The 14,765-nt window shown below is 41.9% G+C and overlaps 1 protein-coding gene across 2 annotated transcripts in view; it reads right to left on the bottom strand.

Moving 5' to 3' along the window:
• The window catches only part of MACF1 (microtubule actin crosslinking factor 1), a 341,765-nt gene that overhangs the window by 220,026 nt on the left and 106,974 nt on the right, over positions 1–14,765 (bottom strand). The window lies entirely within an intron of this gene.

Raw genomic sequence — 14,765 nt, 5'->3', positions numbered from 1 at the left:
GCCTGCCCCCTCCACGTGGCAAATCTACGTTAACTTCTCTTAACAACTTGGTTCACACTTACTATCTCCAAGGGTATCCTACGGTGTCATCCTCAAATTACTTCAGCATATGTGTGGACAGTGCATGTGAGCCTGCTTGGCTCCACTGACCTTCAGCTCCAATTCACAGCCAGCCATCACCATGCCACTTCCCGAGCCTCGTTCCTTCTCCAAACATACCTATTTAGCAGTCATCTTTATCAATCTTTCATAGCTCCTCATCATTCTCAACCCTCAATCACTCCCTTCTTATTTCACCCTGTTTATTAAGAACACCTAAGATCATCCCAGTCTGTGCTAGACAACATAGTTAAGCAATTCAAAGCTGCAGTCACTAAAGCCCCAGGGAGTCTCACCTGCCTAACCTTCTACTAGTATGTTCACCAGGACAATCCCCAAACCTGAATGACTACCAGGGCTTGACCCCTCCACTTCTTCTCCAACTCAGAGAAATTTCAGAAGAAAGTAGCAGAATTATATATGAGCCAGTAACTCTGGCTCACTAGTAATTCACACAAACTTCAGTTCGGTTTTCTCTCTCTACTGCCACAGTTATTCCCTTCTTACTGACTCCCAAGTAAAAGCCACATAGGTACCATTCCAAACAACCCAAAGGCTTTCTCTCCACTTCCAGGTGGATGCTCTATCTTCTTATTTTTCTGAATCTAGAGCCATCCAGTAAGTGCTCCTTCATCTCTTTCTCTAACCTTACCTTTACCACCTCTTCCTTTCCTGCTTTATTTGCAAGGAACAGTGATCTCTTCCTATTACAGACCACAGAACTTAGGAATTAGAATGGATTTAGTCTAATTCCCTGCTGATTCACAAATCCCCTCAACAACAAAGAATCATATGTTCAGAGTTGAAAGGTCTGTCCAAATCTTGCATACATCTACAATATTATTGACTCTTAAAACTTAAGATAATAGAGAATTCACTACCTCATAAAGTAACACATACTAATTTAATAGTTCCATAATATGTCATAATCTGCATCCTTATAAATTCTACCTATTGGCGCTCACTTGGAACCGTTGGGATTTTTTTTTTAAGTCTTGTCTGATTTTCACTTCATAGAGTGCTGCAAGTATTTGAAGCCAGAATATTTATTAGATGTGACCACTGTCATTCCAACATATTTTGATCTTTTGATCTTCTTTAGATGCTGATTCAGTTATCTGACCTCTTCATCATCCTTTCCAAGCCTCTATCATCTGCAGACTGAATCAGAATCAGCTTGCAGCTACAATCTCATCTAAATCATTGACATTTGTTTTCTCTTCATGGCAAGCTACTTTTTTCCTCTCCACCTCTCCAAATGCTATTTATTCTTTAAAATTCAGCTCATTCATTCACTCATTTATTCTTTGAATAAGTCCTTATTAAGGAGCTAGCTGCTTGGAATACCCTGTGCTACGCAAAGTCACAGTCCCTACCTTTAAAAGAGTCTAGCAGAAAGGAGAACTAACTTCAATGCAGCTTGACAAGTGCTGTTAACAGAGGTAAGCAGAGCACTCAAGAACGTAAGAGAAATGGCTAACCTGTCTGAGTAGACGAGGGACCCATGGGAGGTTAGTGAACGTTTCCATGTGAGTGACTAACTAAACCTTAAAAGATGAGTACAAGTTAGCCAGAAAGAGAAGGGACAAAGCTACTACATGAAGTTCTACCTAGTGCAAAGTCACGGAGATAAGAAGGAGCTCATGTTCAGACAACTGCACAGAATTAAGGATGGTTGAAAGACAGGACGTGTAATAGGTAGTGGTGACACTTAAAACTGGATAGAATGGCATGGGTCAAATCACGGCCTTTCATGACAAGCTAAGGAGTCCAAACCTTATCACAAAGAAACTGGTGAGGGGAAGGTAAGGGAAAGTATTGAAAGATTTTAAATAGAAGAATGACACGTGACATTTGTGTTTGAGAAAAATTACTCTGGCAGCCTTTCCTGACAATTCCATTTCTCAATAGTCTCTTTGTTCTCCAAATTTTTATGGTACTTACTATGCTAATCACTCAATCCATACTTATATAATTATATAAATTCTGATCTCTTAATATGCTCATTCTTACTCATCAATGAGATCATTAACTCCTTGAGGAAAGAGATCATGCTTTACTTTTCTCCATGTCCCATAGCTTCTAACATCTAAAGCTCTACATTATAAGACTAAAATAAATCCTTCCCCTTACCTGAAGTGAAAGTCAGCTTTTTAGCTATTGGAAGCATGACTGATGAGAAACCATCTGATTTCCCTAGTGCATTATCCCCATAGGAGGGCTTGGTAGGTTAACAGAATAACTATGGGTAGAAAATAAAGAAGACTCAATTGTGTTAATCCCATCTTCAGGTCTAAAAGAGCTGAGGCAGTGGACTAAAAAGAAATCACATGAACTCCACCTCTTTAAAATATTGGCTAGTTTAAAAGGAAATCTGTTAACTTTTTCTTTTCCATCTATGTATTGTTTAACCTATTATAGCAAGCCCATATTACTTTTATAATAAAAGAAATTCTATAAACAAAACCTGTTGTCTTCAGAGTGAGAACTTTGTAAAATTAGAAACAGACTATTCTTGGTTATAAGGGTAATAAATAGAGCAAAGCAGAGTGGACCTGGCATTGGTGAAAATGTGGTGGGCAGAACTTTTAGTTAGCTTTAATACTGTTTTTCCATTATGTTTGCAGGCCCCAGCAAAAAGGTGATACTTACTGGTGTATCTGAGTTTTTACATATTGGACTGGACAGTTTTTTTGTTTTTTGTTTTTTTGGCCACACCACGCAGCTTATGGGATCTTATTTCCCCTACCAGGGATCGAACCTGGGCTCTAGCAGTGCAAGCCCTGAGCCCTAACCACTGGACCACCAGGGAATTCCCTGGACTGGACTCTTATAGGTAATAAATAAACATTCTTGATTGGCCAATATATGACTAGAAGACTGGCTAAAGAAACACACAGAATGAAATCAAAGCCAAGCCACCTGTAAGAGTTCAGTCCACTGCCTCATTTCTTTTAGACCTGAAGATGCGATTAACACAATTGAGTCTTTTAAATTTTACTACCCATAGTTATGCTGTTCACCTACCGAGCCCTCTCATAGGGATAATGCACTAGGGAAACCGGATGGCCTCAAATCAGTCATGCTTCGAATAGCTAAAAAACTGACTTTCAATTCAGAGGGAAGAGGTCCAAGTACTAATTCTGAACGTAATTACTAAAAGCAGCGTGATTACAAGTCCTTCCCAAGAGCAGCTAGCCTGCTTAGAGCCAAGCTATAAGTTCCTCAGGAAAGGGTTTTATAGAACAACCTTGCCCCAAAGCTGGAGGATCCTTTTTTAGGATCCTATGTTGCAGACCAATCAATTACATGAACGTTCTCTCCTGATTTAAGCAGGATAAGAGGATACTGCAATGCCTGGATTTTAAGATCTTAATATCAGCAAGGAAATTCATCAGGTAAGCCAAAGAGCAACTTTATTACACAGACCTTCAGAACACTCCAGACGGCTCAGACTTTGAAAGTTTTTAATACGTTTTAGGTTTGATTCCCTATACATAAATCCTTCATTTAATTCAGGCCTAGTGAAGATCTTTCTACCTAACACTAGAGATAGAATTTTAAGAAGGTACCCTTATGTAAGAAGAAAAAAGTCAATCACAGGAAAGGTGATATTCCTCTAGATGCTCCTTGTAAGCTCAGCCTCACCGAAGGCTGTGAACTGACCACGAAGAACCCAACAGGCCACTGCGAAATTCTTAGATTGAACATGTTGAGGCACCAATTAATCATGCGAGGGTTGCTTAATTAGAGGAATTCACTACTTGTTTCCGACTTTATTAAGACCACTACAGGACACCAAGCTACCAATACCTACCCTAATTGTCTTTTAGTTTCATTGGCAGAGATGTCGCTCCTTGTTACCTAGGCAAGCCCTTCCCTCTGAAATCTGGATCCTGTATCTTCCCTTCTTGAGAACTTAATCCAACCACCACCCCCTAGCTTGTGTATCTTTAACTACTCCTCTCCTTTCCCCTGGGCTCCGGACCAGTGTGATGACAGCACTCACTTCTCTACTGCTGCACCTCCTGCTCCACCATGTGACCTGGCTTCCAGCCCCACAAATTCACTGCAACTGCCCTCCCCACAGCCACCTAGCTGCCAACCCAGAAGACACTGGTGACCATTCCTTTACCTTTTAAACCCACTCTCCCTCTTGATTCTGAGACTTCATCCTACCCTGGTTTCCCTCCTTCCCCTTTAACTGTTCCCTCTCTTCTGTTCACCCCTTAAATGTTTACTCATTCTTAGCCCTCTTTCCTTTTTATTCTGTATTACTACAGCTTCTTAAGATATCCATGGGCCTAAGGGTCCCTAAATGGATTTGTGGGGTTGGGGGGAGTCATAAACCACCTAAAATCGCATGCAAAATTTTTGGTGTTATGTACACTATGGGATGGAAAAAAAAAAAAACCTATAGATTTCAAAAAAAAGTAAATAATACCTGTTCTCTACATTCTCCCAGAATGATTTAATCTACTTCCACAGTTTCAACTGTAACCTGTACACTGACAATTCCCAATCCATATCTTCAGCTCAGGCCTTTATCCTAAATACCACTCTCATATGTCCAATTGACTCCTAAAAATTTCATGCTCATTTCAAGCTCAACTTGTCTAAAAATGAACCCTTCTTGTCTCCCTCTCTGCTTCTAATAGGTTTCCCTGCTATAATCTATCTGTCACTGCTTGAATGTCTGTGTCCTCCTGAAATTCATATGTTGAAATCTTACCCCCAATGTGATAGAAGTAGGAGTTGAAGCCTTTGGGAGATGATTAGGTCATGAGAGTGGAGCTCTCATAAATGGAATTAGTGTCATTACAAAAGGGACCCCAGAGAGCTCCCTCATTCCCGCTCCACCATGTGAGGGTGAAGCAAGAAGACAGCTAGCTGTCTATGAACCAGGAAGAGGCCCTCACGAGACACCAAACCTGTAGGTGCCTTGACCATGGACTTCCCCACCTTCAGAAGTGTGAGAAATCCGTGTCTGTTGTTTAAGCCACTGAGCCTATGGTTTTGTTACAGCAGCCCAAACTGACTAAGACACCACCCTCCTCAGTGCTGCCAGCACTGTGGACAATGCTGCCCACACTGAATCTTTATCCTAATAATATTAACCGATAACATTTACCAAGTCTCTACTTATATGCCAAGAACCTTACATATATTGTTTCCAATGCTCAACAACCCTGAGAGGCATTATTTTACTGGGAAGATAAAGCCCACAGAGGCTAAGTAACTTGTCGGAGATCACAAGGTAAGTCTGAACCCAGCTCTGCTGGATTCTAAAGCCTGATGCCTGCATTCAGGATAATATTTAAACTTTTTAGCTTGGGATCTAAGGTCCCATATGATGTGGCCACTCTTCCCTCTCCACCCTTTCATAAAAACCCTAACTTCCAGCCTTGCCGAATGTACCGTTTTGCCCAAATGAGGCATGTGCTCTCACGCTTCCATGCTTTGCATTTACTGTTCTCTCTGCATGGAAGATCGCTCCCCCATTTCCTGGACTACTCATTCTTCAGCATTCAACTCAGCTATCACCTCCTCCATCCCTTATATACACTAGTTGAGTGATCTCCCTCTTGTGCCTATTTCAAGGTATCATAGTTTGCTTGTCCATCTGTCCTACTCTACTCTACTTGGAGCATTTTGAGGATAGGCCTGGGGTCGGAATGAAAGCCTGCATTTGAGGCAAACAGTTTTGTGTTCTATTCCAACATAGCCCAACACAGCATCATGAATCATTAAAAAAGCAAAGAGAGAAGAGCCTCTGCTTGTTTCCCTGAGGGCCACAGAAAAATTACAAGTGGTTCAAGAAGCCCAAGAAGCACCAACCACCTGAAAATCTAAAAATGAGATACCTGGGACTTGCCTGGTGCTCCAGCGGTAAAGAATCCGCCTTACAACGCAGGGGATGTGGGCTCAATCCCTGGTCAGGGAACTAAGATCCCACATGCCGCGGGGCAACTAAGCCTGCGCACTGCAACTACTGAGCTCGCATGCCTCAACTAGAGCCCACGTGCGGCAAACTACAGAGCCCACGCGCCCTGGAGCCTACGCGCCTGAATCAGAGAAGAGAAAAATCCACACGCCACAACTAGAGAGAAGCCCGCTCACCACAACAAAGACCCGACACAGCCAAAAGTAAATAATATAAATGAATAAAAAATAAATCTTTTAAATAAATAAAGAGGGAAATAAATATATAGAAAGCTGGAATTGGCCTGTTCCTTGACCACGAGGTCAATCTAGTAGCAGAGACCAATATGTAAATAAATAATTAACAATAACACCAAGCAAATAGCACACCAGATACAAGCTGCACAAAATCATGCTGATAAACAAAGCTGATTAATTCTGACAGAGGGATAGGAGAAGAGTTCATGAAAGGTGTGGTATCTGAAGTAAACCTTGGGTGACAAGTATGATTTTGGCAGCCCAAAAAGAGGTTAAGGAATTCCAAAGTGAAAAATAAGCACGAGCAGTGACTTGGAGATATGTGAGCACACAGGATACACTGGAAGGAATGGTGTGGCTACACAAAGCGTACAGTTAGCCATGTAATGAGAAGGAGAGCTAACAAGGTCACCTGAGACCACATCACTCCAGAGAGCAGGAATGAGGAGTATCCACTTAATTCAGTAGATAAAAGGACACCACTGAAATTTTCTGAACCAGAGGGTGTTTTGGAAAGATTAATCTGGCACTGGACGGAAGGCCAGACTGCAGCAGAGACACACTAAGAGGTAGAAGCAATTAGAGGCCTACTGTGTGTGACAGACCAAGAAAAATCTAAGAGCATGAATAGGGCAAGGGCAGCCAGATCCCCAACTCCAATGTAGAGGAAGAAACAATAGCCCTTAACTACTGGCTAGATGTTAAAGAAAGGGAGAATTCAAGATAATTCTAAAGTTTCCAGTCACAGGGACTTCCCTGGTGGTGCAGTGGTTAAGAATCCGCCTGCCAATGCAAGGGACACAGGTTCGATCCCTGGTCCGGGAAGATCCCACATGCTGCGGAGCAACTAAGCCCGTGTGCCACAACTACTAAGCCTGTGTCTAGAGCTGGCGAGCCACAACTACTGAGCCCACGTGCCACAACTACTGGAGCTCGTGAGCCACAGCTACTGAGCCCACGTGCCACAATTACTGGAGCCCGTGTGCCTTAGAGCCCGTGCTCCACAACAAGAGAGAGAACCCACCACGAGAAGCCCGTGCACCACAACGAAGAGTAGACTCCGCTTGCCGCAACTAGAGAAAGCCCGCGCACAGCGACAAAGACCCAGTGCAGCCACAAAAAAAAAAAAAGTTTCCAGTCACAGCAACTGGGAGGAGTGGTACCTGGAGATAAGGAAAACAGGTGGCACAGATTGGGTGAGGATAGGTTGGGTAAAGTAGAAGAAACATAATGAGATGTCAGCAGGCCCTTCCTGCAGACAGTTGGAACCTTAGGTCTAGAGTTCAGAAGAGCAGGCAGAATTGAGGATACAGATTTGATGCTAACAGTTGATAGCTGAGGCCGTGGTAGGTAGTACAGCCAGCCTATTTCAACAAGTCTTCCTAAATCACCACTTTGCTCATATTACCCCTCTATTCAAAATCCTTTAGTGGCTCTCAGACAACCAGAGGCTCAAGCCCAAGTCCTTTGTTTCTACTGTCTACTACAACCCTCTGAAATTCAATTCCAGTTTTTATTCACTATGTATTAGGTGGTTGGAAGAGATAAAGATAAGACATGGCCTCTAACCTGAAGAAATTTACAACCTATCTACTCTTCCAAATTTATCTTTAGACTCTCCCCTGCATGACTCAACTGCAACCATTCTGATCTCAGTTTCCAAACATACCTTGCACATTCTTGCCTTTGTTCACCTATTTCTCCCTACTGAAACATCTACCCTCTCTTCTTGTTTTATCTAACTTACAGCCTCCTTACAAGGTCCAGCTGAAGTCAACTTCTTCCTTTACACCTTTCTGGCTATCCCAGCCATCTCTGGATGCCTGTGTTTATTTAATTTACTTGGCACTGAACATATAAAATCTATTGTTAGATATCTTTACATGTAAATCCAATTTCTCTATCTGCACTTTAGTTCTTTGGAGTCAAGAACCATGTTTTAAATTTCGTTAAATATCCAACATTTAGGACAATAGTAGGCACTCAGGAATGCTCATTTATTTAACCATATATACTATGTGAGAGCCCACTGTGTGCCAAGGTTATATCTATATGGATACTTTATGATGGTATTTTCAAAGTCAGACTAAAAATATTCTCAAATGATAATTAAAAGACTGCTTTTCAGCGTAGAGCAGGGATCTCCATTCAGACGTCCCTTCCACAGTTACAGCTTTTCTAAATTCTTCTTCCCACATCTACACCCAGGAGACTTCACACCACTTAATGTGTGAGCTCAAAGAAAATGGTCTGAAGTGGAGATCAAGCAATTAAAATATTTACCAATAATATACAATGGCACTAGTATTATAAATGATTCCTTTCCTTATAAGTATATAAGTCAACTTTGGGAGGTAAGAATGACCTCAATATTTATTGTGTTTACTCTGTATCAGGCACTGTGCAAGGCCTGTCTCATTTAGTATTGATATTTGACTTAATCTTCACAATTCTATCAAGTACACATTATTTATCTTCATTTCATAGTTCAAATTGAGGCTCAGAAATGCTTATTAATAATTTGCCCAATGTCACAAGGCTACTAAGTGGTAGAATTGAGATTCAAATCCAAGTCTGTCATGGACTTTTAACCACCACACTCTCCTGCCACTGTGAAATTATCAGAAGGCAACACAATATAGTCCTATATAATGAAGGGAAGAGGAGAGGTGCAAACTATAACTATAATAGGGATTCATGAAAGGTATCTGTCACCAAGACTTGGTGAAGACTCAGAATGTCTCAATGAGGATTGAGACATGGGAATTTAGGGAAGTGATAACTAGGGACTTCAGTGCAAAATTAAAGTTTTATATTATTTCTTAGGAAAATCTGAACTTTGTTACCAATAATTCTTTGCCCTACTGGGAATCAGAGAGTACAAGGCAGAAGTCAGATAAAGAAATAAGCCAGTAGTAAGCCTGGTGGCAAAAGAAAGAGCCACAGAAATAGAACGAGAGGCTTATACGGAGAAGGGAAGAGGGAGAAAAACACAATAGCTTCTAGAATATTTAATGGAGTATCACATTCAGAAAAAATAAAATACTTCACAGATACAAAGAGATATAGGGGTTAACGATCCTCAAAAAAATCATCTTAAAGATGAAGAAATCAAAGCCCAGATTTAAGAATTTAGATAAGGTTACAGAGGGGCAGAATCAGGGCTATAACTTGGATTTCCTAGCCTCTACTCTGTGGCTTACCTTATAGGATACTCATCTGCCCTCTGCGAGCCTGAGTTTCATCTATAAAGTGTGGAGTCTGGACTAGGTCAATGGTTTCCAAATACCAACTGTGAATCAACAATATCAAAATCAGCAGAGGAGCTTACACTGAGCTAAGCTCTTTAATATCAATATACTCCTCATAATGACTGTATGAATTAGGGCCTATTTCAATCTCTCTCTCTCTCTCTGTGTGTGTGTGTGTGTGTGTGTGTATATATATATATATATATATATATATATATATATATATATATATATCCAGGGGATTAAACAGAGTAGGATGACCTAGGAGAATGATGTTTTGCCCTGAAAATTTCAATAAAGATTCAACACTTCCTTATACTTTTCTGTTGATTACAGAAAAAGGGCCCTTTTATCTCTAAGCATTTTCAGATGCCCAAGAGTCTTTCCTCTAGATCTCAGGGAAGGAATCTCAATGATACTGGAAAGACAAAAAGCTAGACTCCATGGCAGTAACTGACTAAAACTGCTACTCCTTGTGCCCAAACATTATTATAGTACCAACTCTTTTTCTCAGAAAGCACTTAAAAATTTGGCAATACTAGTCTAGCAGTCAGGAGACAGGATCGGAACCCTGGCTCTGCTACTCCCCTTCTGAGATTTCTTCTGAGGTCTCCTCTTGGTCAAACAACCAGCAATCTCAATTTTAGTGAAAATCTGCCTGTTTGGGTCACAATTTTGTTCTGCTTTAGAGACTAAGAATACAAAACCAAAAGATATTAGTAGTAGTATCAATCCAGTAGTTCCTAAACTTAGATTTCACAAACGGGTAAATATTCCAAAATAAATTAGAAAACCTAATATAAAGTTGTCAACTTTTTATTTTGCTAAGTAAAGATATCTAAAAACAAACTACCATCTGACAATTCTTTCATAAAATAATGGACATTTTAACATCAAAAAAGTAGAAAGGGCACTTTCAGAATAAAGGACAGTTCTTTAAATAAGTTTATCTTTATGAAAAGCACACTACATTTTCCTTATCTTTTCCATTTTACCGGAAATTGATGACGATACCTCCAGCATCAGTCTGTACATCCTCCAGTTTGGAAGCCAAGGAAACCTATAGCCAAAAAAGGCTAGGCCACTTGCTCAAGGTCACAGAACATTATCTAAATGAACTCCTCTCCTTTATCAAGAGAGATCTAAGCCAACAAGACTCTTTTCCTAGCCTCCAACTCTTCTTAAGATCCCCATCCCCAGACCACTTTCAAGCCTTTTTCCCTCCTCACAGCTGGCAAGAGAGTTAAACGTAAGAGAATTAGCAATCAGCCCCAAAGAGGAAACCTGGGTCATGACTCCACCCTCCCCCCCTCCCACAATCCTGTCTGCTCAGAGGTGGACTCTGTAACCAACCAACTTCTCCTAAAAATACGCCCTGGACTTTCAGAACTATGCAACATAACTTAAAAGTGGTTTCCTGATACAGACAGAAGCATGAGCAAGAACTCAGTCTCTCTAAAGAAGTGCCACACCCAAAGCTCAGGCTCTTAACTGCCAGTCACTACAAGCTTAAGAAGTTCCCCAGAAAGTCGGGCACCCCAGTCTCTCCCACTGCACGTTTTAGCAAGCCCCAAAGCTGTAACGCCTCCAAGGCTTCAGAGCCCATGCGTTCTTATGAGTCAGTGAGAGTAAGGGCTATTTGGGATCCTCAGGCCCAGACAAGGAAAAAAACTTCACGTACTAACCCATGCAGCACATGCGGCAAACCAGGTGGCTGCTGAACTCGTGCTCATCTTGGTAACTGGGCCACATGTCGCCAGCGTCTGCTGACCCTGCCTAGAAGGAAGGTGTGCCAAAGAAGCTCCGGCTAGGGGCCTGTGCACGCCCTGCAGCTCCTTAAAAAAGGCTTCGAGGTGAACAGAGACAGCAGAAGTTCGGAGAAGTGGCTCCACCCACCACTTCCTACTGACCTCCTCCCTCCCCTTGAGGTCAGAGAGGAAGCTCCTCCCTGGGGCACCTCCAAACTGGGTCCAGGTCTTCATGCAAGAGGCATCCTATTCAAAAGCGCCACCAGCTAGCTCAGTGTTTTCAGACCAACAGCAGCAGGCGAGGTGGGCGCTTCCGATGCAGAAGTCCAGCCGAGTTAGTGAGTGAGTAAACCTGCGCAGGCAGAAGCTGGTCTTTGAGGTACCCTCCACTTGCAGAGCAGAAGCTTGTGACCCGGTGAATCTGAGACAGTTGCAGGAGGCCTGGTGAGGTAAAATGGCTTAACTGCCGAGACAGACCCAGTGCATCCACTGCCCAACAACCTGTTGCTGGGGCTGGACTCTTCTCAGGCTGAAGTGTGTGTAAAGTGTTAACCGACTGAGAAAGCCCCACGGTCGGGGAGGCTATCACGGGGCAAGCCCACACGCTGTCCGCTGCCAACGGATTTCCTAGATTCCACAGGGAGCTTCATGTCCTGACTTTGAGCTGCCCGAAGAGTCAAAAGTCTCTCCCCAGTGATTCCACCTCCTTATAGAGTAGCCCAGCCCCAACCAGCCTCTAGGAGATCTGGCACAGCAGATTTCAACAGCTTCAAAAATACGATTTGCTTGTTTGCTCCATTCTTTCCCCTCATCCAGCCAGGAATGTCATCCCAAAAGGCACCTTCCTCTTCCCAGACCCTCCCACTTTGTCTCTGCAGTCAACGCACTTAACTCAGCTGTGCCAGAAATCCCTTTATCCTTCAGTGGAAGGCTGCTTGCTTGTTTGTCCAACTTGTTTTCTGAGTCTTGGCTAATTGTACCAGACACTGGAATGCTGAAGAAACACAATGAAGGGCTTTTTCATTCAGATGGCCCGACCCATCAGTGCTTCTTCATAATTGTGATGCAACCAGGGGATAGAAAAAGCAGAGCCTCTGTTGATGTCAGGACAGATGCTCTGATCCTGTCCCCACACCACTCAGAAAGGCCCCACTGCAGATAAGGGCCTAATCACTGGCCCTCTGCTTTAGCTCCCTAAATAGAACAACTTCTTCAGGCTAATGCTACTTCCAATCCCGTTCCTGAAGACAGGGAGGGAGGGGCAGCACCCAGGAAAGCAGGTTTCCAGAAATTAGCCCAAAAGACTGCAAGTGGGGAAAAAAAGTAAACACAAGTTTACCTAGCAGGTCACACAGTTTAAACAAGCCCTGTGACCTGCTTCAGTTCCCTGACAGTTTCCTTACCCCCTATTAGGCATCTCTCTGGTAATAATCCTGTTACTACTTACTAATAACGGGACTAACAGCTGACTTTATCCCTCCTTGACTAAGCTCCCAGTCACCCCGATAACCTGTGACAACTCTACTCAGTTTGTTCCTCTTATTAGAGCCTCCCTGGTCACTCTTGGAGGAAGGGTCCTCCTAGAATTTACCTTAACCTAGGAAAAGAAATGCATAAAAAATAGGGAAGAGAGAATAAAAGGGAATAAAGATTTCGATTCATATTTAGTAACCTTTTCCTTTATCAGATTTAAATTCCTTGAGTGCAGGGACTGTCTTCTTCATATCCTAGTCTCTAACACATTTAGAAGGCACTCGATAACCCAATTAATTAATTTTAAGGCTAAAATTAATTGAGCACCTACTGTTACTGTTAGTTCACAGGCAATGTGCTAAAAACTTGAAATATCATTTCATTTAATCCCAACAATTCGCTAAAAAAAGGTATTATCAGTTCCATTTTAGAGATGAAGTTACTTTTAAAAGGTTAAATAACTAGACCAAGATTACATATCCATCTGTCCTGCTCCAAAGCTAGGCCTCCTACTACACCATGCTGTCTTTGAGAGGGACCTAAACCAGAGTAACTAAACTGGGGTAGGGAAGCTGTATATGTAAGGAGGTAGAATGTTCCTGGCAAGTTAAGAAATAAAAACACCTACGGCCAACTGAAGATTTAAGGCATATCCCAAATGAGTATGTAGAGCAACTTCTAGAAATACTAAATAATTTCACAGTCTCCAAAAATCAAAATAATCATTACTGGGTAAGGTTTAAGGAAGGTGAACCAAAGCGTGCCCTTTTTCTCACTCCTCTGGCATCTAGGCAGAACTTATTTCCCCGGAAGGTACTACAGACTGAGTAAAGTAGGAGAGAGTTTTGGGGACAATGTCAGTCTAGCCACCAGGAGACAGGCCTTTCCTTTAGGATCCTAGGAGATCCTGAGCCTCAAAAGGGAAGCCGCTGCTAACAGGAAAGAGAGGACCCTGATGAGGACAGTCAGCTGTTAATTACCCAGAGGAAATCAGCCTGTATAGTGATTACCTGGGCCAGTCCACTTCCTTTTTAGCCCAACGTTGAGCCATTTCATAGTTCACTATAAGTCCAGAGATGTGAGAGGCAAGAAAAGGTGAATCTGGCTGCTACCTGCAGATTCGTTAAAATGCGGAATGGAAGGAAGAGATTCAAGCCAATATTTCCACACATGGCTAGAAGTTATCTAAGAACTTACAGCTACTGGCTTTCTTACTAGTACAGAAAACTGACGCTATACGTTTAATTTATTTCCTAAAACATCAAAATCACCCACTATTGAGGCTAGTAAAGCAGACGTAGTCTTTCCTTCTAATGTGTGAGATAATGATTCATAATATATCACTAACTTTTTAAACACTTCCACATTGGCTTCTACCACATTTTTAAATTCCCAACTGTAAAAATAAGCATTTATATTTTGTCCCAGGAGCCCACAGGAAAGTGCAATGTCTTCACTGATATCTTTTGTTTCGTTTTGTTAAAAAAAAAAAAAAGTATAATGATAGCAAACAATTATATAGTCCTTAACCATGTGCAGAATATATTCTAAGAACTAGCTCAAAGCAACCATGCAGTATTATTAACCCTATTTTACAGATGAGGAAACAGAGGCCCAGACAGATTAATGTCACTCTGCCAGTAAGGGCAGAGCTAGGATGAAAACACAGGCAGTCTGACCCCAGACTCTCAACAAGCTCTCAACCACAATTCCATACTACATCCAAGTGTCGGCCAGATAATCGTACTGCCAGAATTGCAGAAAACTAGAGACTTTAGTCTTTTTTCTTCTCATGCCAATTAGAAATTCGAAGTCCAGAGGAATTAAGTGACCTAACATCACACAGTAGTAAGCAGAAAAGCCAGGACTTAGAATCCAGATCTTCTGACTTGAAGTTCAGTGGTCTTCCTACACATTGAACAATCTAGAAAAAAATAGCTAAGGAAAGAAAAAGACTACATCTTGACTACAACACCTATTGTTTTAGTTATTTGAGCGAAGATATATCAGGTAT

The sequence above is a fragment of the Phocoena phocoena genome, chromosome 1, assembly GCF_963924675.1.
Source record: "Phocoena phocoena chromosome 1, mPhoPho1.1, whole genome shotgun sequence".
Classification (NCBI taxonomy): domain Eukaryota; kingdom Metazoa; phylum Chordata; class Mammalia; order Artiodactyla; family Phocoenidae; genus Phocoena; species Phocoena phocoena.
The sequence above is the reverse complement of the archived record's forward strand: the minus strand, read 5'-3'. Positions and strand labels throughout refer to the sequence as shown.